The sequence below is a fragment of the Acinonyx jubatus genome, chromosome C1, assembly GCF_027475565.1.
Source record: "Acinonyx jubatus isolate Ajub_Pintada_27869175 chromosome C1, VMU_Ajub_asm_v1.0, whole genome shotgun sequence".
NCBI classification, from domain to species: domain Eukaryota; kingdom Metazoa; phylum Chordata; class Mammalia; order Carnivora; family Felidae; genus Acinonyx; species Acinonyx jubatus.
In genome coordinates, this window is record NC_069381.1 from 161,506,680 (window position 1) to 161,529,342 (window position 22,663).

The 22,663-nt window shown below is 38.5% G+C and overlaps 1 pseudogene; it reads left to right on the top strand.

The window, feature by feature from the left end:
• The first annotated feature begins 8,939 nt into the window (after positions 1-8,939).
• The window catches only part of LOC106988679 (40S ribosomal protein S4-like), a 29,098-nt pseudogene continuing 15,374 nt past the window's right edge, over positions 8,940-22,663 (top strand).

Consider the following 22,663-nt stretch of genomic DNA (forward strand, 5'->3'; position numbering starts at 1 on the left):
GAGACAGAGCATGAACGGGGGAGGGGCAGAGAGAGAGGGAGACACAGAATCTGAAGCAGGCTCCAGGCTTTGAGCTGTCAGCACAGAGCCCGACACGGGGCTCGAACTCGCGGACCGCGAGATCGTGACCTGAGCTGAAGTCGGACGCTTAACCGACTGAGCCACCCAGGTGCCCCGGAAGAGGTTTGCTTCTTACCTAACAGTCCAGTATGACTGCTTTGGGTCACCAACAACTTCGGCTCCGTGAAGTCATTCAGAGACCCCAGTCCTTCTACCATCTTCCATCATCAGACCTTAGGTCACTGTCATTATCTTTATAGTATAAGCTGAGTCACTCTGAGTTCCAGGCAGCAGGGAGGAGAAGGACAATATGGGTGGAGCTAACCTCGGCTCAGAAGCGGCACACATCACTCACACTGTTTATTGAAGAGAACACAGCTGCAGGGCCACACTTGACAAAGAAGGCTGGGAAATGTAGCCTAATGTACCTTGTAGGTAGCCTTCCATGGGCTTCCATATTCTCTTCCATAGAAGAGAATAGATTTTAGGGGACCAGATAGAGTTTGCAAACACTATCAACGTTTCTTCCCAATATCTGCAGATCCCTTTTTACCTCTTTGTGTGTTTCTGCTTCGAACACCGAACAATGGGCTACTTTTTGGAAGATGCCCTGGGGAAACTGGATCTCACTGTACCAACACTGGAAAGTGCCTAGGAATTTACTTCCCCCCACCCAGCTTCACCCAAGAGCGACTGATAGGTGCAGGAGTATGAAAGACCCTCTCCTTTACCCTCTGGTCAAGACAATTCTGAGGCATGGCTTCATTCCAGAGCGCCCACGCAGGCACAAGTAAAGCTACCCTGTGAGTTGGCCTGACATTCATTCTTGCTTGGCTGTGTTCTCTTCCCTGTCCTGCTTTCCACATCCCCTTACTTGGTTCCCCCAGGAGTACTTTCGTAATAAGTCACTTGCATATGAACCCTCATCTGATGGCCTGCTTCTAGGAAACCTGATAAAAGACACAAGGTGAAGGTTTAAAGGTGCTGGATCGGGGCGCCTGGGTGGCGCAGTCGGTTAAGCACCTGACTTCAGCCAGGTCATGATCTCGCGCTCCGTGAGATCGAGCCCTGCGTCGGGCTCTGGGCTGATGGCTCGGAGCCTGGAGCCTGCTTCCGATTCTGTGTCTCCCTCTCTCTCTGCCCCTCCCCCGTTCATGCTCTGTCTCTCTCTGTCCCAAAAATAAAATAAACGTTGAGAAAAAAAATTAAAGGTGCTGGATCATTTTTAGTAGCTTCAAATGTAAGATCAAAAGGAGTATTTGGACAAATATGAATGGTTTAGATCGTACCTATCCCTACTACTACGGAAAAACAAACTAAAGTGTGTATTTTTCTTGTTTTGCTAGGGTCACATTCACATATATAAATTTAGCTTTTGTGATGGGGATATCTACAGCCTGTTCACAAAATGAATGCATTTGGAGGTGCCTGGGTGGTTCAGTCTGTTAAGCAGCCCGCTCTTGATTTTGGCTCAGGTCATGATCTCACATTTGGTGCAATCGAGCCCCACTTAGGGCTCCGTGTTGACAGGGGGGAGCCTACTTGGGATTCCCTCCCACGATCTCTCTCTGCCCCTCCCCTGCCCTCATCTCTCTCTCTCTCTCTCTTTCTCAAAATAAATAAGCTTAAAAAAAAAAGTGAATGCTTTTGTATCTTAACTCTATATTGCCACAGTAAGCTTCGTAAGAGCGATCTTCTAATTGGATCTTTGAACATAAAGGGAGTACATTTAAGTGAATAGAGTCAATGGACAACAAATGTGCTCAGCGATACTCAGCCCTGGGGAAACCAACAGAAACAGCATTTCAGAACACAGGATGGTTAACTAAAACACTGAAGAGTGACATCTTTCTGTGGGCTAGATATATCACAAATAACTGTTTTGGACAAGCATACTGGGGGAACTGGAGAGAGGACTTTAGAAGGAACAATTGGCAGAGTGCCTGGGTGGCTCAGTCGGTTAAATGTCTGACTTTGGCTCAGATCATGATCTCATGGTTCGTGGATTCGAGTGTCAGTACAGAGCCCACTTCGGATCTTCTGTCCCCCTCTCTTTCTGCCCCCCTTCTCACTCTCTCTCAAAAAATAAACATTAGGGGGGCCTGGGTGGCTCAGTCGGTTGAGCATCCAACTTTGGCTCAGGTCATGATCTCATGGTCCATGAGTTCGAGCCCCGCGTCGGGCTCTGCGCTGACAGCTCAGAGCCTGGAGCCTGCTTCGGATTCTGTGTCTCCCTCTCTCTCTCTGCCCCTCCCCTGCTCATGCTCTGTCTCTCTCTGTCTCAAAAATAAATACAAACATTAAAAATAAATAAATAAACATTAAAAATAATATCAAAGTATGTCAATATTAGCCTTATTTATGTATTGCAGAATTACTAGCTTTGTAAGAAATTGTAGTTGACTCAGAAGTTTTTAAAAATAGGTTTCTAATTTAAAGTATCACCTTTGATAAACACAAAAATCAGGAAATGTAGATGCTACTTAAAGTAAAAATAACTTACATTGAGATTACCATTCTATGAATTTTACCCTCCAGGAGTCCCGTAGACTTGGCTCAGGCAGCTTTGTAGTTCTGATCAGTTACAATTGTAAATTCATTATTATGCTTATTTGATCAATGTCTGTCTCTCACACTGAACGATAGACCTCTGAGGGCAGTTTTGGATTACCTTTATATCCTCAGCATCAAATACAATGCTACATAATAGGCACTCAAAAAATTTTTGACTGAAAAAGATTAATGAACATATTAACACAGAATAATTTATATTACATTTCGATCATAGCATCTTCACCATTTAAAATGCATGGTGCAAGTATTATTATTTATTACTCTGTAAATTAAAGAAAATAGATAATACAAATGATTTTTGTCCATAGAAAGGCAGACAAATTACCTCCAGTAGAAGGCAATTGATTATTGCTCTCTGTATAGATCAGTTTTGCATCTATTTGTAAATGTATTTTAACTTCCCATATTCCCACATGTATGTAGTTTTTTGAATTCTCTTTGTAACATTCTACTGTTTCCCTCACTAATTAATGCATTAAATAAAATATTTGGTCTCTAAAATGAACATTTTAGATTTGTGCGAGTCATGGTTTTACCTTCTTTTAGAAATATCCTTTAACATCTTAATAATACCTTAAAAACATCTTTAATAACGCTAATGGCTCACTCTACACAAAAAATATATTGAGAATGAACTACACGAAGAGCACTGTGCGAGGCTAAGCACGTTAAACAAGTGCAGGAACTGAATATCTTCATAACACTTCTTTAAAGAATTTACTAGTCAAGCTGCAAAGAGCTTAGTAAAAGAAGTATTCATACATATTTTGCTTTTCATCATTCTTATTAGCTCATGTAACCACAAAGTACCAACACTGCATTCTATCATGGGGACCCAGCCCCCATTCCCTGGGATTTGCATGCTACAGAAATATTTTACACAGACCATCCATATGATTTTTTCCAACGGTTCTGGTTTTCAGTTAAATTCATTCTTTTCTGTTTCTCTTGTTGTTATTGTTTTGCTCTATTTTATATAGTTTTCATAACAGAAAAATTACTCATAGTTGGAAAAAGAGATAGTTCAAGCATTGGAATGCCAACTCCATACATGTTTCAAAGAGTGCGAAAGGTTGTATTTCAGGAGGGTACTAAAATTACATATGATTTTTTTTTTCAAACAAATGCCAAGAACTGTATCTGCTAATAAGTTTTGCCCAGCTTGGAAACCAAACTCAGCCACAGAGTATGAGAATGCCAGATATACGACAATAAATATTTTTGGCATAGTTTCAAAGCTACATAATGCCAGACATAGGCATGTAAAAGTAATGGCAAGAACTACAAAGATTATAAAAGAAATAAAGTCACAGTTCGTAATTCATATGATTATGTTCAATAGCAGGCTTAGACAGCTTTTCACATAATAAGATCCACATGTAAAAGCATCAGCTTATTTTACTCAGAAAAAGATAACAAATATTAAAATGGCTTTTAAAAGTAAAATTTTGTTGAGAGCTTGTAAATGTATTTTTGCAAGCTAAAAGAGAGTAGCTTAAATTGGGTTTTTTCTATGTTTGTTTCTATTTAGATACCCAACCTCTGCTTCCCTTCTGTCACACAGAAAAATTAAGTAAAAAAAGAGAATGCAATCTCAAAGACTGGACCGACTTTTAAATATTGTCACTATAATCAGCATATTAAAACTGGAGTTTAGGGAAAACGCCATTCCCCTACAATTAAATTGTCCCTCGCATTTAGAGAAAGGATGAAGGAAATAGAGTTGTCAGATGCTGAACCTAGATTTGACTACTGGGTACAGATTACGGGGAGCAGAGCCCAAGTGACTAAACTATTCCAGAGCAATCCCACTGCTACTCTACATCACAAGACGAAGCATATCTAAGGCTGGTTTTTAAGTGCAGATATTCTAGCAAACGTTGGGTGCTACTCGGGACATTTTATTTTAGACCCGGAGAAATCAAGCTAAATTGAGTTTGTGGTGCGTTTGATTTCCGGAGATAAAAGAAAGCACGCTTTTGTGTTTTCCTTCTGTTTAATTTATACATTAGAAGTGGCCAGCCATCAGGGTGGGCTAATGAAAAGCAAGACCAAGGGGAAATGCTAGTGAAAGAAGGATGGAAGAAACTGTAGAATCTGAGATAAACTGTCAGTCCCTTGGGCAAGATAAGCCAGAACACCACAGTGCCAAGAGCAACCGTCTCGGGTTTCAGTCCTCAGTCACAAGCAACACTGCGAACTGAGGTTTGTTTTCTAAAAAGGAATTTTATCAGGATAGAAGATAATAAGTTAGTAGGTGAGCCAAAAATAGTCACGTTTTAAGATTTTATATTAAATACGTTCGAATATGTTTGTTAGTACTACAGGTCTGTATTGTGCTGAATTTGAATTTGGTTGTGTAAAATGTAAAAAACAAAATGCTTTTGTTTCTTTTCAACCGAGTATAGGTTGGATACTGTAGGGTAAGTTATGTGGCATCTCTTCTCTGACAACTATCATGAAAAAAAATAATGTTTTGCAAACACGTATTTTCCTCAGTTCCAAGTTTTGCATGAAATTTTTGAATACCTCTCTGACAACGCAGCGTTTACATCGAGTACATGTGCAAGGTATTGGTGGTGATAGACGATTTCGTTTCCACGTGGGTGAAAATGTTTGTTGCAAAAAGACACGTTCAGATTGAGTTCTATCTCCATTTACACACGGATCCCTTTAATGGATGTTGAGAGTTTTGATTTAGAACTTTTAATAGGCTCGTTTACATTTTGCAAATCTCTACCTTTGAAATAAAAAATGCAGTGACCCACCCATCTGCAGACAATTAAGACCAGCAGCCAAGTATAAAAGGGTGGAGAACTTTTAATGGGTGTTTATAGATTGGAAGCACCGACCCCCTTTTAAATGAAAGAGGCCTAAGAAGAAATAGTAAGTGTTAAGGATAACCATGAAATTCATTTAGCCCCCCAAGCAGAAGATCTGTTATCAAAGAATTGGCAGGACTCTATGCCTTCCAACTTAAGGTTCTTAGCTTAAGTACTTAGCAAAAGTACTCAGAAAAGAAATATCTTATTTAGAAGTGTCTTGATTATAATTTCTCAGCTGCTTTAAGGTCAAAACACAAGCCCACAGGAAGACCAACAGTAAGGTATGTGATATAAAAACAAATATTTCCATAAAATCTTTGCCCTAGCAAAAAGAGAAATTCTTAGTAGGTTCAAGGTGGGAATTTAGGGAATAGTATTTTTTTACAGGAAATACTGGTTAGGCGTTTTATATAGGGGGTTCTGCATTTGTGAAAGGATAATTTGCTCTAAAATATGTGGGCAACCAGCCTAAATTCTCTAATTGAGTAGTTTGCTCATAACCCCAGGCCATTAGGTGAATGTAAACTGTTACAGGCTTAGTAAGAAAATAGTCCCATTAGGATTTTTGTATTTGTATGTGGTTGTGGGCTAGAGTAACTGTTTCCAAAATCATGGATTAATGAAAGGCTCTTTTTTCTGAGTTTGCAAATACCAGCTTTGAAATGCTCAAACTCAAATTAAGGCAAAGATTCTTTCTTTCGTTGTTGTTTTGGTTTGGTGTGTTTTCTGTTTTGTTTTTTTTTTACAATTCAAAAAATTTTACAAGATCCAATTTCAGCTATCAGTTCCATTGTTCGTTATCTAAGGAAAATTAGAGATACTTAACTGACTGGTTGTTAATAAAGGACAACAGCCATATCATCTTTGATACTGCTATTCAAATCCTTTGCTCATGTCCTAAAATTCCCCTCATTGGTCACTGCCAAGAAACTTGACACACAGAAAATGGGTATGACCTCTTGAAAATAAAGACGGGTGCAGAAATTCAAGAAATGTGTACAAATGTTTCATTTGGTACTTGTGCTGCGTAGAAGCTCGCATTTTTGTGAAGGAGAAGACAACTTTATGTGCCGTTTCTTGCATCCAATCTTGGGCTCCTCTCTCTTAATGCATCTCTTCAACTAAAGTCCGTTTTCTTTCCTGTTCCCCAATCCCCGTCACCGTGTTATCATCGCGCTGCTTCTTACAAAGCATAGTTTACTTGTATAGCCCAGAGCGGGGCAAGAAAGAACTACGTCATATTTCTTCAAATCAATAACTGTCGATGCAGAAGAAATACAGTCAGAGGAGGAAAAGATCTGACCGAACAGATCAGATCAATTTAATAGACATACTCAAAAGTGTGATAATTCATGTGTCTTTTGCATGTCTCCATAACCCCACTGGGTACTAATAAGGCTGGGGGGATGAGTATCACATCAAATCTTCTTTTAGAAACTGAGTTACATGAGAACTCTTCTTAGCAATCAAAGAAATAACAAAATCACAGTTACAGCCCAACACCAATCTCTTACGCCACCTGGGGCAGCGCTTGGCGTTTTCATAGGCTGTCTAACTTTTTACTCTGTCAGGTTTCCTTTTTTCCGTTTTAAAATTTCCTATTTCAAAACACACCAGTACAGCCATACCATAAATATAACCTAAATAGTTTGGCTGACAAATCAGAATAACGTGATATGGAAGGAAATGTCTTTAAAAAAATTTTTTTGAAGAAGATACTAAAGCAGAATTGTTCTGAAATGACTTGTGAGAAGTGAGATATTAAACTCACAGACATAGGAGTGTGTGAAAAAAAGAAGGGATCTTAAGAGAGCCTTGCTTTACGGTGAAGGTAGGTTTAAATTCCACACCTTGAAAGAATGTACTAAAGATTTCCAGAATAGTTCGATAGTTTTGAAGAGCTTTCTTAAAAACTTTCTATAAGATATAACAAAGAGATTGTATTTATTATCTTCTTTGGATTGAGATTGAGGCTATGATACTCGAATAATAAACTTTAGGCAAGTTGAGAGATGAGATTTGCTAAAAGGACTGATGATAAAAGAAATACGAATTGATCCTGGTAACAACCAAATGGACAAAAAGAATTTCTCTTTGAAATTCTTCCCTTAATTTCTCACTGTCAAAAATAATAATACTATAGAGAGGAAAGGCAGTGATTCATCAGATTCTTTCACCTACCGCTTCCTAAAAAAGATTTTCTTTTATTTTTTGAAGTAATCTCTACTTAAACGTAGGGGATCGAACTCACAACCCCAAGGTCAAGAGCTGCACGCGCTACCACTGAGCCAGCCAGGTGCCCCTCACATACCACTTTCCCAATACTTTTAATACCAGCATAACTATGAATTGTGTTAAGAGCAAAATGAAAATAAGTGTTTTTGTGGAGAACAATCCCACTTGAAGTGACCAAAGGACGCAGTAACATGTCAATGATAGCTGAGACCTAAAAAAGAAAAATCCATAAATATACACGTAAAATTAGAAGCTACCTGCCTGTAAAGATGCTTCAAGAGGATTCCTAGATGATCCCTCAGAAGAGATAGAGGTGGAATCTTTAAAGATACAGGTGAACTTCATTTTAAATAAATGTCCCATATCTCTTAGTTCCACCTGGTACATACAATACCTTTAATAAACGTGTTTTGAATGAATGAGAAAGAAAGAAGAAAAGCAAGCCCGTTGAGACACAACATCTCTTCCGTGAGCAAGAAAATACTCTGTCTAAATGTTTGCTCTCTCAAGTTTACTAAAACATGGTGGAAAACAGGTTTCTGGTAGATAACTGTTGAAGTTGGGGGGGGAGGGTTTCATTATGGCATTCTCTCTTTGGTATACGTTTGATATTTTTCATAGCAAACATTTTAAAAATGAGGAAATGGACTCTACGTTTTAGAGACTAGATAAGTCGACATTTGCAAAATTCATATTTAGTAATCCAAACTTGGAGATCATTGTGGAATTTCTTCCCTAGGAAAGATTTGCCGGGGGGAAGGAATAACAACGTGGCATGTGCTCTGTCTAGTGACAGTGAAGCGAGAAGGCAGAAAGAGGCAGAAAGGGAAGTGAGGAGGGAGGGGCAAGGCACCGTTTTAAGTGTGGCGGCTATTTTAACATTACAAGACTTTGTTCTTCTTGATGCTTCACCACCTCATTAACCTATGTGTCATTCTGAAGTATTTTGCCATGCTCTGATGATCAGAGACTCACTCGCTAACAACACAACATTCTAAATGCGAGCTCGTCCCCGGAGTCGTGGTGAATTAATTTTCAATTAGTTTTCATTAATGAACTTCATTTTTATGGGTCTGATTGCCGTCCCGGCTTCGAGAAATTCAGCAAGCACTTTGTTGGGGGGGGGAGGGGGGGAGGGAACAAGCTATGGAGTCAGGAATATCCTGGGTCCTTCCTGTGAGACCTTACTTCAATCATTGGCCAAAACGAACAAACAAACAAAAATGCCTAAATTATACATCAGACATGTACCAAGAGAACCCACAAATCTTCTCGGAGGTCTTCAGAGGTAAGTTCTATTGCTAGCTGTGGCTGGTGTCTGCCTTGTACCCCAAAACCATGCTCAAGAAGGGAAAACATCAGGTGTAAGTAGAAAAAACTCTGGGTGCACCACTCTTTCTATGCTCTAGTTTCCTTTCATGGGAAAGGTTTATCCAGATTGTCCAGATCCAAATAACTATTATGAGTCCATAATACTTGGCAAATAATTACAAATAAATTTAATACAGAGAGACAAACTACGTAGTAAAACCAATGTTCTTGGATGGCTAATGAAGGGCTAGTAGCCTGGGTAACATGCCGGCAAACCAAAATCCCAGCAGCTTCTCAGGAAAAGTGTGATGCTCTTGGGCCAAAAGACAATAAGGTTTCTATGCTCTTTCCATTTCCATTTTAAAAACCTGCAACTGAGAGCCGTGAGATACTCACCACCCACAGCCTAAGACTTTGCCTTTATAAAATTTAATGCACATTTTTCTTCCTTGTGATTTTTCCATGAAAAACGAAGTTTGTTGAGAGCTTAATCCTTTGGTGCTAGCTCTCGAAGAGGCACATATTTTAAAGTACACTCTGACTGTAGAATTATAAAAAGGTATTTAATTCCATCTTGTTACTCTGACTCAAAAGTAAATAAAGCTCAGGGCACCTGGCTGGCTCAGTCAGTAAAGCATGCAACTCTTGGTCTTGGGGTTGTGAGTTTGAGCCCCACGTGGGATGCAGAGATTACTTAAAAATAAAATTTTTATAAATAAATAAATAAATAAATAAATAAGGCGCGCTTATTTCTTAGTTAATGGTGTTAATTGTTCCCTTCACACAGAAATGATTATTTCAGCTTTCTTTCAGTAGGCATTTATTGAGTGCTGATTGATTCATAACACTGAGATCTTCAAGATCATATCTAAAAAGCAAAACAAAACAAAAAAACTAGAAGATGGGGACCTGTTCTGGTGAAATTATAAAGTAGGTGAATGACGAAAGAGGAACGCACGAAACCATAGAATAGCGACAAAACAGCAGATGAGTGCAACACAATTCAGTAGAAATTATAAGGGGATATGCCCAGGGCATGTAAAATAAGGCAAATTATGATGGCCATAAACCTTAGCTGGTGTTTTATTGTCTTTATTTACTTTCTTCATCAGAAGCAGTTTCTCTGCATTGCTGATCACTTATTATGAAAACAAACTCAGATTTCAATTTTTTTTAAATGAGTGGTATCTTCTAAATGGAAGCACTTTCTGACAGTCAGTTCTTTGCCCACAGAGAGGTATAAAAATAAAATTGGGGATCTTCTGTGATGATAGAAAGACAATGACTTCCACAAAAATCAGCAGAAGCTAGAAACGTAAAAGACTTTATGATGTTCGTCACTTTGAAATACCTGGAACACCACGGTACAAATTAGAATCCAATCTGTAAATAAAGAAAAAGAATGATAGATAATAAAACTGCATTCTTCATGTACAGGAACAAAACTAATCCTCAAAAGAAGTAGGTGGCACATTAGTTGATACGATGAATTAAGGACAGTTTGTCCAAGCGTTTAGAAATGTTTATTCTTGAATAAGTGTACGTGTTTTTAACAAAATACTGCCTAAGTAACTGATTATGAACTTAAGGTCTAGAGTCTGATGATGGTGTAGTAAAGAGATGTCAGGTTTTACAGTCAGACAGACCTAAATAAATCCCATATCTGACATTTATGAACAGATTCCTGGACAAGTTTCTCAACTTCTCTGAGCCTCAGTTTCATTATTGGTAAAGCACAAATAATAATAATGCCTACATTAGAAGGATTTGGGTGAAGTTTAATTGGGATAACTCATATAAAAGGTTTTGCACGTGGTAAGCACCCAATAAAAATGAACTATTGCTATGATATATACTCGAGTAAACATTTGGAAGCAAGAAAGGCTCTAGGAGGATAGGGAGTTACTTTAGAAAGTTACCCCAGCGGGGTATATAAAATACTTTTATTAAAAACCACTAAAAAATGTGGATATGTAACCAAATGAGAACGACGTGGCTTCTATTACTTAGGCTACCAAGTGGTCGATTCAAAGCACTGATGACACGTTATCAGTTTCCAAATCTCAACTTCTGGCACAAAAATCGAGTATTTAGTATTATTTGCCTTCATAATTCCACAGAAACACCAGACTATTGGGTTCTAGCTTTTGTCCTAAACTCTCCTGAGTTAAAATCAACAATAATATACATGTCCTGTGTCTTCCCATGAGTAACACGTAAGTGGATATATGTGGTGTTATTAGGTCAGTTGGGAAAATAAAGTCCCCTGCAACCATGCACCTGTTTTCTACATGTTCTAATGTGCGAAATGTCAGCTTCCTTACAGGAACCGCCGTGAAACTAGGCTCGTAAGTACATTTTCCTAAACTCAACATAATAATGCTTTTTCTTACATGATACAGGTTTTTCCAAAACATTGAAGGACTTTTGCAGGATTCTCTAAGCATAGTCATAATGTTCTTATAAGGTGGATGATTTTTATGACTCTAGTATTTTTTTAGACATAGCCACACTGTAATAGCTGCAAGTCAAATAGTATTACCATAAAAAGGCAAGGAGAGAGAATTGAGTAAAATTATCATTCTGACTCTGCAAGATACTTTTAAAAATGAGCCATCTTACCTGTGGTAAAATAATAGAATGGCATTGCCCCCATTTTGCCCTTGTAAAATGTTAATCATTTTGTTTTCATATTTTTAGAATAGTAAGACATGTACATAGTTACCAAAGTTTTAAATTTCAAAAGGATATGCTCCCCTCACTGATCTCCCAATTAAACTTTGTTCTTAAGTTGGGGGATCTATGCAGTCGTGCAGAATATAAATGTAATTTTACGTTCATTTTACCTAATATATGAACGATAGATGATGGATAGATAGAATTTACATCTGCCTTAATAATATAGTATATATTTTTATGTTATATATTGCATTTTATAATATTAGTTAATAATGTAGTATATTAAATCAGAAATAAATTAACAAATAGAACGTAAGTTACTGCAAGTCTTTTGTGACTTTTAGTTTTGAAGAAAATCTCTAGCATGAAAGTCTATTGGACTGCAAAAAGACCATGAAGAAAAGCTATGAAAACCATTTCACTTAGGGTGCTATTTATATGAAGTCAAAGGAGCTTCGCAGCACACACGGTAAGCTCCTATCTGGCGGGACCCAAATAACTAGAATTCTTTGTAGTCACAGGCAGTGATTACTCATGCTTCCATAGAGGGCCCTACGCCTCTGCAAGAGGCGAGTGCCTTCTGAAGCACCAAGCAATACAATCGTTTGACTTAGTCTTCATATTAAAGTCATCTTATTATATTCTATTTCCTTGAAATGTATGCCCCACAACTGAGAGTTTTATACGTGTGGCAATTGTTTTCTTACCCAGAGTATTACATTAATCATAATAGGTATTTCACTATCCTTCAATTCTTTAAAAAGAGGAGTTTCCTTTAAGTTTAACACGGATATAAGAGGACGCGTGGAGAGAAGGAAAGCTGATTTTTACCTCTGCAGCGTTATGAGTAAGATGTTTGTCCTTTGTCCCCACTCTTGACTGCATTATTATTAATATTGCCTTAGAGTATACTGAGCAGTTTTATCCCTTTGTTATTGTTTTTCCAAATAATTACAGTGATGTGTTATCAAACATTCAGGTGTTTCTAATAGATTTTGTTTCCAAAAACGTAATATCTTGAATGCATATAAATGTATTTCAAATGATTAAAATGCAACTCTTAAGGTATCTTCTACAAGGAAAAAATACTTGAAGTAAAAGCAAGTAATCGTGCTGAGATATCATAAATGCACATTGAACATGTATGGTACTCAGTTTTATAAGTTAACAATTTAATACTATTTACTGGGTTTTTTTACATAATTTCTTCAGAGCTAGTCACCTCCATTTTTTTACATCCATTTTAATAATTATGCATTGTACATGGATTGAAAAACCACCTTAAAGTGTCTCTGCCTGAATCTAATTTGGAAGGTAAATTATTAACACAGAAAACTGTTTTTAGAGGTTCCTACTGAAAATTTTAAAAATGTTTTATGTGTGCTTTGCTTTGAGTTTTTAAAATGCTTCGAGCACACTACATTGTTCCATTATTAACTATTAAACTTTTTTATATTTATATGCACCAAAATTAAAACATTTCTGTTTTGACAGACAGAAACCAAAGGAAGCAAGGAAATGCACAATTAAACCAGAAAGATACTGTGTCATCCAATACTCAGACACCACAGGGTATGTTAAGAGGGCCATTAAAACAGCATTCTGTTGTGTTACAATGACATATGGTAGGCTTCCAAAATTAACGGAGTATTTTGCTGCCTACTGGCTTGTATCACAGGCTTAATAGTCTGGGGCGGGAGGGGTGTGATGGTGGGAGGGGGGAGGTGTTTGGGGTTGGGTTTTTTTGGCAGAGGGAGCACTTAAAATGTCTTCTGTGTTTTGAGAAGTACTTGTGAGAGTTTGTGAAGCATTAATCTCTTTTAGATAAGTGATTCTGGTTAAGAACACACTCAGAAATCTCATTTCTTTTGGTTTGTTTTTTTTTTTCACAGTGCCCTCCTTTGCTCTATGCCTATTCACTCCTCCTTGTTGACTAGGGTAGACTCTCCGTTCTCCTCCTCTCAGCCAAACTGGATTTTTCGAAAGATGTTTTTTAAATATATAAGGGAAGGCATAAAGCTGTTTGGTTATGATATCAGTCGCTTGCACCTGATCTGGGTTGTGAGTTCCCCTTGACCTTTCACATGTGAGGCAGCGTCTCCAATTTTGTTTAAGGCACACAGGGTTAGCTCTGCCTCGGCACACCCCCGACACCCACAATGTAACTAGAGTCGCTCTCACTTAACTTCAGCTTTATACAATATTCAGTTTATGCCCTAGAATTTGTTCACTACATAAATCAGATTCCAATACGTTTCCAAAATATGGAATGTATTTCTAAACCACAGGGAAGAACATAGAATCTCATCTCAAACGTCGCATAGTCAGGTCACTATGTGGCCCTGGCTGTTTTCAAAATGAAATGAAGGTTTTCAGAGTCGTATAAACTCAACCTCAATGTCCCCGTATACACTTTCTAAATATTAATTAGGATACTCTGTGGCTTTTATAAACTGTGGTGGGGCCTCTTCTTCCAGACCCCCAACCACTGCCATCTGGGTCTAAGGCATCTACTGGCCACTTGTTCCACCAGATATCAAATTTCTTTTTGAGGACGTTATGTTTAGATTTCTGAAAGAGATGGCAGTAATACTTAGCTCTACGCCCCTGACTCACCCCCAAGGGGGTCAAAGGGCAGTATATATTTTGACGTCAGTTACTCCATCTCTTTTGTTTAGAAGGACCTCAGTTATGCAATCTTCAAGACACAAAAGGTAAAAGAGTGCTCCTGCACCCAGAATTGCTGACACCACGCCATGAAAGATTCCAGCCCTGCTGAATTCCTTCGTCACATGGTGCTAACCCGACAAAGGACAGACACAAGTTCACCAGGCAAAGGGCAGCCGGAGCGTCGTTAGTTGCTTTTAGTTGACTTTCTCCTTGTAGAGCCACAGCATGTTAAGAACATGGAGTTGAAGTGGCCTGGGTTCATATTTCACACATTGCTAGCTGTATGATTTGGGGCAAGTTAATTAAGCTTCACCTTCTCCTCTATAGAGTTCATAACAGCATCTACTTCATACAGCTTCGGTGTCACATTGCATGTAAAGTCCCCAGCATGTGGTGAGCACCATGTCAGTGTTGGTTACTTCTAGTTCATTCATTCACTTAACTAACACTGAACACCTACTGCAAAGCATTTTATGGATGGAGAACTGGGGCACAAAAATCTTGGGCAGTTATCCAAAGTTATCGTTTAAATAACAGTGGGACACAGATGTCCTGATGTCCGTTTTTAGCTCACTGGGCTAAGCTGGCTCTCTTAATGGGATATTAAAAACCCAACCTAGATTTGGGAAACGGCCAGGGGCCTCTCTAAAAATGCAACATTTTAATGAAAAGACAATTTCTTGTTTTGGTTTTGTGCAGGGTGTAATGATTTCAAACACGTCTATAAAGTCTTCATAAGCAGAACAGAAGACTGAGACATAATGATGACCCACTAAAAACTGCCAACAGATCTTTAAGCCATGCAAAAACCCATCTCGTGCTTTACCTGTGTCTCGAACAATCCAGAAAACATGCCTTGTTATAAAGTAAGGGCCCGAGATTTCTATTTCTTAAATTGTACGTATTGTCTTTATTTCTTCATATAATGAGATTCTTTTTTTTTCATATAATGAGATTCTTCATAACTTTTAATCAGTACTATTTATAATATAGAAAATAGTGAGGGCAAACAATGGGTGAAAGGCAGAAAGATAGTGTCCTTTGAATCAATGATTTATTTTCCCAAATGAACACTTACCCTCTGAGATTGCTTAATAAAGTGAAGTTATTACACTAAATAGATTAGCCCACATCCATCCTGCCAAATGCTGATTTCAGATTCCCTATGGAACAAATATTCCTTAAATCTTTAATTTCCGTAGCAGTATACTGAACTGAAAATTTCAGGCTCTGTAAATTCAAGTAACTTAAAACTGGATAAAAGACTATGAAATAAAATTAAATATAGTTCTTCACATATTCTAGCAGGAACCTAAACATATGATACTTTGGTTGTTTCTGCACAACAATGCAAAAATATGTTTATTTTAAAAAGTAATAAAATCAGGGACACCTGGCTGACTCTGTCAGTGGAACACGCGACTCTTGATCTTGGGGTTGTAAGTTCGAGCCCCATGGTGGGTGTAGAGATTACTTCCACATAAAATCTTTTTTTAAAAAAAGTGATGAAATCAATAACCAGTTAGTATGCTCACTAAAACACTTCAGAGCCAATCCGACAACGAGACAATGAGACTTTTTTTTCCCACCAAAAGCACAGAAAGTAATTACATTAAGGCTGTCCAAATAATTTGACCAAATTTAATGAATGCTCTACAGGTGGATTTTCTGAACATCTTTAACCAGAATGCTTAGGTTGATGAGATAGACTATACCCACATTTCATGACATAAATATTTCAAAGTGATAAACTTGATTCTTCTTAAATCGCTCTATTTGAAAACTGTGCCAAAATTAATACGAAAATAAATTTTGAAACAACCAGGAGTCAAAATGTGTATTTTGAATGACAGCAGTTCTACTGGCTTATAATCATTTCTTTAGCCCATATAAAAACCTCTTTATAGCTTCGGTTCCATGATTGTGCATTTCTGATGCAGATAATTTATTATAAGAAAAGCAAGATCGTCCTGGTCTGTGTTTAAGTGCATTTTTAAAATTTTGCTCTGCTGTGAGATATAACCTTGGTAATATAAAAAAAGTGGGAATGCATATTTTTACAAATGGCAAGACTTTTTATGCAAAACTAGCATTTGACAGTGTCATTTACAATAACAGTGAGTCTTTTAATCCATGTAATTCCTGGAGTAGCTACTCTGTTGTGCACCGGACTTATCAGTTTTGGGTCACATTGTTACCACAGCTCTGAGCTTAGTATTCACTTTTATGTTCCCTCTCCCCAGGCACAAGAGTAATTTTGAAACTGATCAAAGTAAGATTTCTCCTTATTGAATAGCAGTTGAGATGAATCCATTCATTCATTTCACACATTTTCACAGAATGCCTGTTATGTGCCATCTAGGGACCTGTGTGGAGAAATACTCACGGTCCCTGCTCTCACATGGCTGAGAGTTTAGTGGAGAGACCAAGAACAAGTAAGTGTATAATTTAAAGGTGATAAGTGTTGTGAAGGAAAATTGTAGGGTACTTTGAGCTAGAACAGGAAGGCTCTAATTTAGTCAGGGAGCTCAGGGAAAGCCTGCCTGCTAGTGGCAGCCATCTCTCCACGAGGACAAAAGCCAGCTTGAAAATAAAGCCAACATATAGGAGAGAGAAGAACCCAGATAATCACAGTGAAATGAAGCCCTGATGGGACTGTGAATTAAGGACTAAACCCCTGGTCCACGTAACTTGGGTTTTTTGTTAATGACTACAAAAGCATTCTGTTACAGGCAAAGAAGATAGAAAGAGATAGAAAGAAGAGAAAATAGCCTACGTGAAAACCCTAATGCAGGAAAGCAGGTGATACAATGTTAAATACTTCTTATTTCCAACAGAGATCCATTCCTTTGCCTCCTAAGGACACAAATCTATGCTTGTACTGTTCTCTCTGCCTCTAGTACTTTTTCACACCTACAATCTGCCTATCAAATCCTCCTCATCCTTCAAAGTTGTATTTAAGTGCCTCCTCCTTCTCCACAAAATCTTCTCTAACCATTTTTACCCATAACGATACCCTTTCTCCTTACTGATCCTAGCTAACGTTTTTCTAAATTGAATTTCAGCATCTGCTGTATCGCTCAACCTCCCCCTCCAACCTATTCTCCAGTGCACTTTTGCACCTGCTTGCCTTTGCCCAGCGTATTTCATATTCACTTGACCTGGAGTGAACCTTCTCCTACACAACCTATTGAAATCCTACATATCCTTCAGACATCTATAATGCCACCTTTCTTGGAAAGCTTGCTCTAACCCCCTCGTAGGACATGAGCGTTATCTGTTTCTCCCGCAGGATTGTCCTTCATTGAACACAGAGACCATCTTTTATTCAACTTTGAGTTCTGAATGCAATACTACAACAGAGTGGACACTAGAGACAAATTTTTACTGAATGCATAAGTGGATGAATGGATGGATGGATGGATGGATGGATGAATAGATGGAAAGATTCCTCTAAAACATATTTTGTATGCGTGGAAGTTCTTAGAAAAAGGAACCATATCTAATTTTTAATCCTCTGAGTACATAGAATACACATGTATATTGCAAAAACTAAATATAAATATTTATTGAATAGAATTTAGAATAATCAGAAATATGGGAATTTAAGCAAATCTGTTTGATGTTTTTCTTTCTTGCTTTGCTTTGTTTTGTTTTGTTTTTTTGTTTTAACTGGAAGCTATAGAATGTCATGTAGCCACATTTACTTTAATGCCAAGAGTTAAGCACATTCTTTGCTAATGACAGAAATCATCAGAGCCATTACTAAAGTCACTGATGCTCTTTAAAAGGGGTCTATGCTTGGAAGACACTGATCTATATATGTGTATCCTATTTAAAATAAATTTGCTTCCTTTGAATCGAAAGAAGAAAGAAAGAAAGAAAGAAAGAAAGAAAGAAAGAAAGTCACTGATATACAAGGATAGGAAGCTAATAGAAATGAGAAGTGTTCATGTGGTTAAGCACTAAATTTTGGTGAATTGCATTTGAATAGAAACACCTTCAGCTATAAATACTGGACTAAAAGAACTAAAGACCAATGTTTACTTCTTCCTATGAAATGCTCTTTTGAATGGGCCAATTGACTTTTACAGTGAGAATGTCTTTCAGTGGATCAAACTGGACACTTTATAGCTTTGTCATTTTCTTTAAAGTAAACGCCTCAAATCTTCAAGTTAGGTTCAGATTTTTCGTACTACTCATGCAGTGTTTGATGGGAATGTAACTGTTACAGATTTTTTTGAATGACAATTTGACATTTTCTATCAAAATGTAAAATATGCATAACCTTTGACCCCACTGAATCTCTTAGGACCCCGTCCCAAATAAAAAAGCTCACACTAGTCCATGAAGAGATACTTTTGAATTTTTGAAAATGTCTGTAATATAGTTATTTATGTATTTTTTTATTTTTAAGTGATGTCTACACCCAATGTGGAGTTCAAATTTACAACCCTGAGATCAAGAGTTGCACGCTCTACTGACTGAGCCAGCCGGGTGCCCCACAAGGAGTTTTTAAAATACAGGCATATCTCGGGGCGCCCGGGTGGCGCAGTCAGTTAAGCATCCGACTTCAGCCAGGTCACGATCTCGCGGTCCGGGAGTTCGAGCCTGGAGCCTGTTTCCGATTCTGTGTCTCCCTCCCCCGTTCATGCTCTGTCTCTCTCTGTCCCAAAAATAAATAAACGTTGAAAAAAAAATTTTTTTTAATAAATAAAATAAAATAAAATACAGGCATATCTCATTTTATTATGCTTTACTTTTTTGCCCTTCACGAATTTGTGGTTTTTTACAAATTGAAGTTTTGTGGCAACCCTGCATTCAGCAAGTCTATTGGTGCCATTTTTCCAAGAGCATTTGCTCACTTTGTGTCACAAGCATTTGCTCACAAAATGTGTCACATTTTGGTAGTTCTAGCGATATTTCAAACTTTTCCATTATTATTATATTTATTATGGTGATCTGTGATCAGGGATCCTTGATGTGACTACTGCAATTGTTTTGGGGTGCCACGAACCACACCCATACAAGGCAGTGAACCAAATCAATAAAAGTTTGGTGTATTTGACTGTTCCACTGACCAACCATTCCCCACTCTCTCTCCCTCTCCTCAAGCCTTCCTATTCCCTGGGACAAAACAATATTGAAATTAGGCCAATTAATAACCTTACAGTGGTTTCCAAGTGTTCAAATGAAAGGACAAATCATACATCTCTCACTTTAAATCAAAAGCTAGAGAGCCACCTGGGTGGCTAATCAGACTCTTGATTTAGGCTCAAAGTCATGATCTCGTGGTTCGTGGGTTTGAGCCCTGTGTTGGGCTCCGTGCTGACACTGGAGAACCTGCTTGGGATTCTGTCTCTCCATCTTGAAAATGTCTTAATATAGTTATTTATGTATTTACTTATTTATTTATTTCTTATAATCTCTGCCCCTCCCCCACTTGCGTGCTTGCTCTTTCTCTAAATAAATAAATAGCTAGACATTATTAAGCTTAGTGATGAAGGCATGTCAAAAGCTGACCTAGGCTGAAAGCTAAGCCTCTTGTGCCACGACTGTTCGCCAAGTTGTGGATGCAAAGGAAAAGTCCTTGAAGGAAGTTACAAGTGCACGGTGAACACACGAATGATAAAGTGAAACAGCCTTATTGCTGATATGGAGAAGGTTTTAGTGGTCTGGATGGAAGATCGAACCAGCCATGACATTCCTTTAAGCCAAAGCCCAATCCAGAGCAAGGCCCTAATGCTCTTCCATTCTGTGAAGGCTGAGAGAGGGGAGGAAGCTGCAGAAGAAAAGTTGGAAGCTAACAGAGGTGGGTTCATGAGCTTTGAGGAAAGAAGCTGCCCTTGTAACATAAAAGTACAAGGAGAAGCAGTGATGCTGATGTGAAAGCTATAGCAAGTTATCCAGAAGATCTAGCTAAGATCATGAATGAAGGTGGCTACACTAACCAAGAGATTCTCAGTGTAGATGAAACAGCCTTAGATTGGAAGAAAAGGCCATCTAAGACTTTCATAGCTACAGAGGAGAAGTCAAGGCCTGGTTTCAAAGCCTCAAAGGGCAGGCTGACTCTTTGTTAGGGCCTAAGGTAGCTGGTGACTTTACGTTGAAGCCAATGCTCACTGACCATTCCAAAAATCCCAGAGCCCTTAAGGATTATGCTCAACCAACTCTGCCTGTGCCTAATGGAACAACAAAGCCTATGGATGACAGCACATCTGTTTACAACATGGCTTACTGATCATTTTCAGCCCACTGTTCAGACCTAGTGCTCAGAAAAAAAGATTCCCTTCAAAATATGACTGCACGTGGGCAATGCACCTGGTCGCCCAAGAGCTCTGATGGAGACGTACAATGGGATTAATGTTGTTTCCATGCCTGCTAACACAGCATCCATTCTGCAGCCCAGGGATCAAGGAGTAATTTTGACTTTCAAGTCTTATTATTTAAGATATACATTTTATAGGTTACAGTTGCCATAGATAGTGATTCCTCTGATGAATCTGGGCAAAGTAAATTGAAAACCTTGTGGAAAGGATTTATCATTCTGCATGCCATTAAGAACACTTGTGATTCATGGGAGGAGGTCAAAATATTAACATTAACAAGAGTTTGGAAGAAGTAATTCCAGCCTTCGTGAACGACTTTAAGGGGTTCAAGACTTCAGTGAAGAAAGTAGCTGCAGATGTGGTCGAAATAACGAGAAAACTAGTATTAGAAGTGGAACGTGGGGGAACCTGACTAGCTCAGGTGGTAGAGCATGCAACTCTTGTTCTTGGGGTTATAGGTTCGAACCCCACACTGGGTGTAGAGATTACTTAAAAACAAAATCTTTAGGGGCCCCTGGGTGGCTCAGTCGGTTAAGCGTCCGACTTCAGCCAGGTCACGATATCGTGGTCCGTGAGTTCGAGCCCCGCGTCAGGCTCTGGGCTGATGGCTCGGAGCCTGGAGCCTGTTTCCGATTCTGTGTCTCCCTCTCTCTCTGCCCCTCCCCCGTTCATGCTCTGTCTCTCTCTGTCTCAAAAATAAATAAAACGTTAAAAAAAATTTTTTTTAAAACAAAAAAAACAAAATCTTTAAAAAAAGGAATAAGTGGAGCCTGAAGATGTGACAGAATTGTTGCAATCTCATGATAAAACTTAAAAACAGATGAGGAATTGCTCTTATGGATGAGAAAAGAAAGCGGTTTCTTGAGATGGAAGCTACTCCGGGTGAAGATGCCATAAAGATGGTGGAAATGACAACAAAGGATTTGGAATATTATATAAACTTAGTTGATAAAGCAGCAGCAGGGTTTGAGAGGATTGACTCGAATTTTGAAAGAAATTCCACTGCAGGCAAAATGCTATCAAGCAGCATCACATGCTACAGAGAAATCATTCACAAAAGAAAGAGTCAATCAATGGAGGAAACTTCATTGTTTTCTTTTTCTAAGTGCCACAGCCGCCCCAGCCTTCAGCAACCAGCACCTTGATCTCGGCTCAGATCGTGATCTCGCGGTTTGTGAGATCAAACCCTGCATGGGGCATTGAGACAAGACCCTCCACCACCAGCAAAAAGATTACAATTCACTAAAAGTTCAAGTGATGGTATTTTTAGCAACAAAATATTTTTAATTAAGGTACGTACATTATTTTTTAGACATAATGCTATTTCATACTTACTAGACTACAGTATAGTGTAAAATGTGTAAGTTTTATATGCATTAGGAAACACAAAAATTCATTTGACTCACTTTATTGCGATATTCCCTCTATGGCAATAATCTGGAACTGAGCCCTCAATCTCTCTGAGATTTTTTAAAAATCCTTTTTTTTTTAAATTTTTTTTTTAACGTTTATTTATTTTTGGGACAGAGAGAGACAGAGCATGAACAGGGGAGGGGCAGAGAGAGGGAGAGACAGAATCGGAAGCAGGCTCCAGGCTCTGAGCCATCAGCCCAGTGCCCAACGCGGGGCTCGAACTCACGGACCACGAGATCGTGACCTGAGCTGAAGTCGGACGCTTAACCGACTGAGCCACCCAGGCGCCCCTAAAAATCCTTTTTAAAAGAGTTTATTTATTTTTAGGTTTATTTGGAGAGTGAGAGTGTGCGTAGGGGAGGGGCAGAGAGACAGGGAGAGAGAATCCCAAGCAGGCTCCGTGCTGTCAGCGTGGAGCAGGACATGGGGCTTGATCTCATGAACTTTGAGATCATGACCTGAGCTGAAACCAAGAGTTGGACATTTAACCAACTGAGCTCTCCAAGCACCCCAATAGTTTATTTATTTATTTTCAAAAATTTTTAATGTTTATTTATTATTGATAGA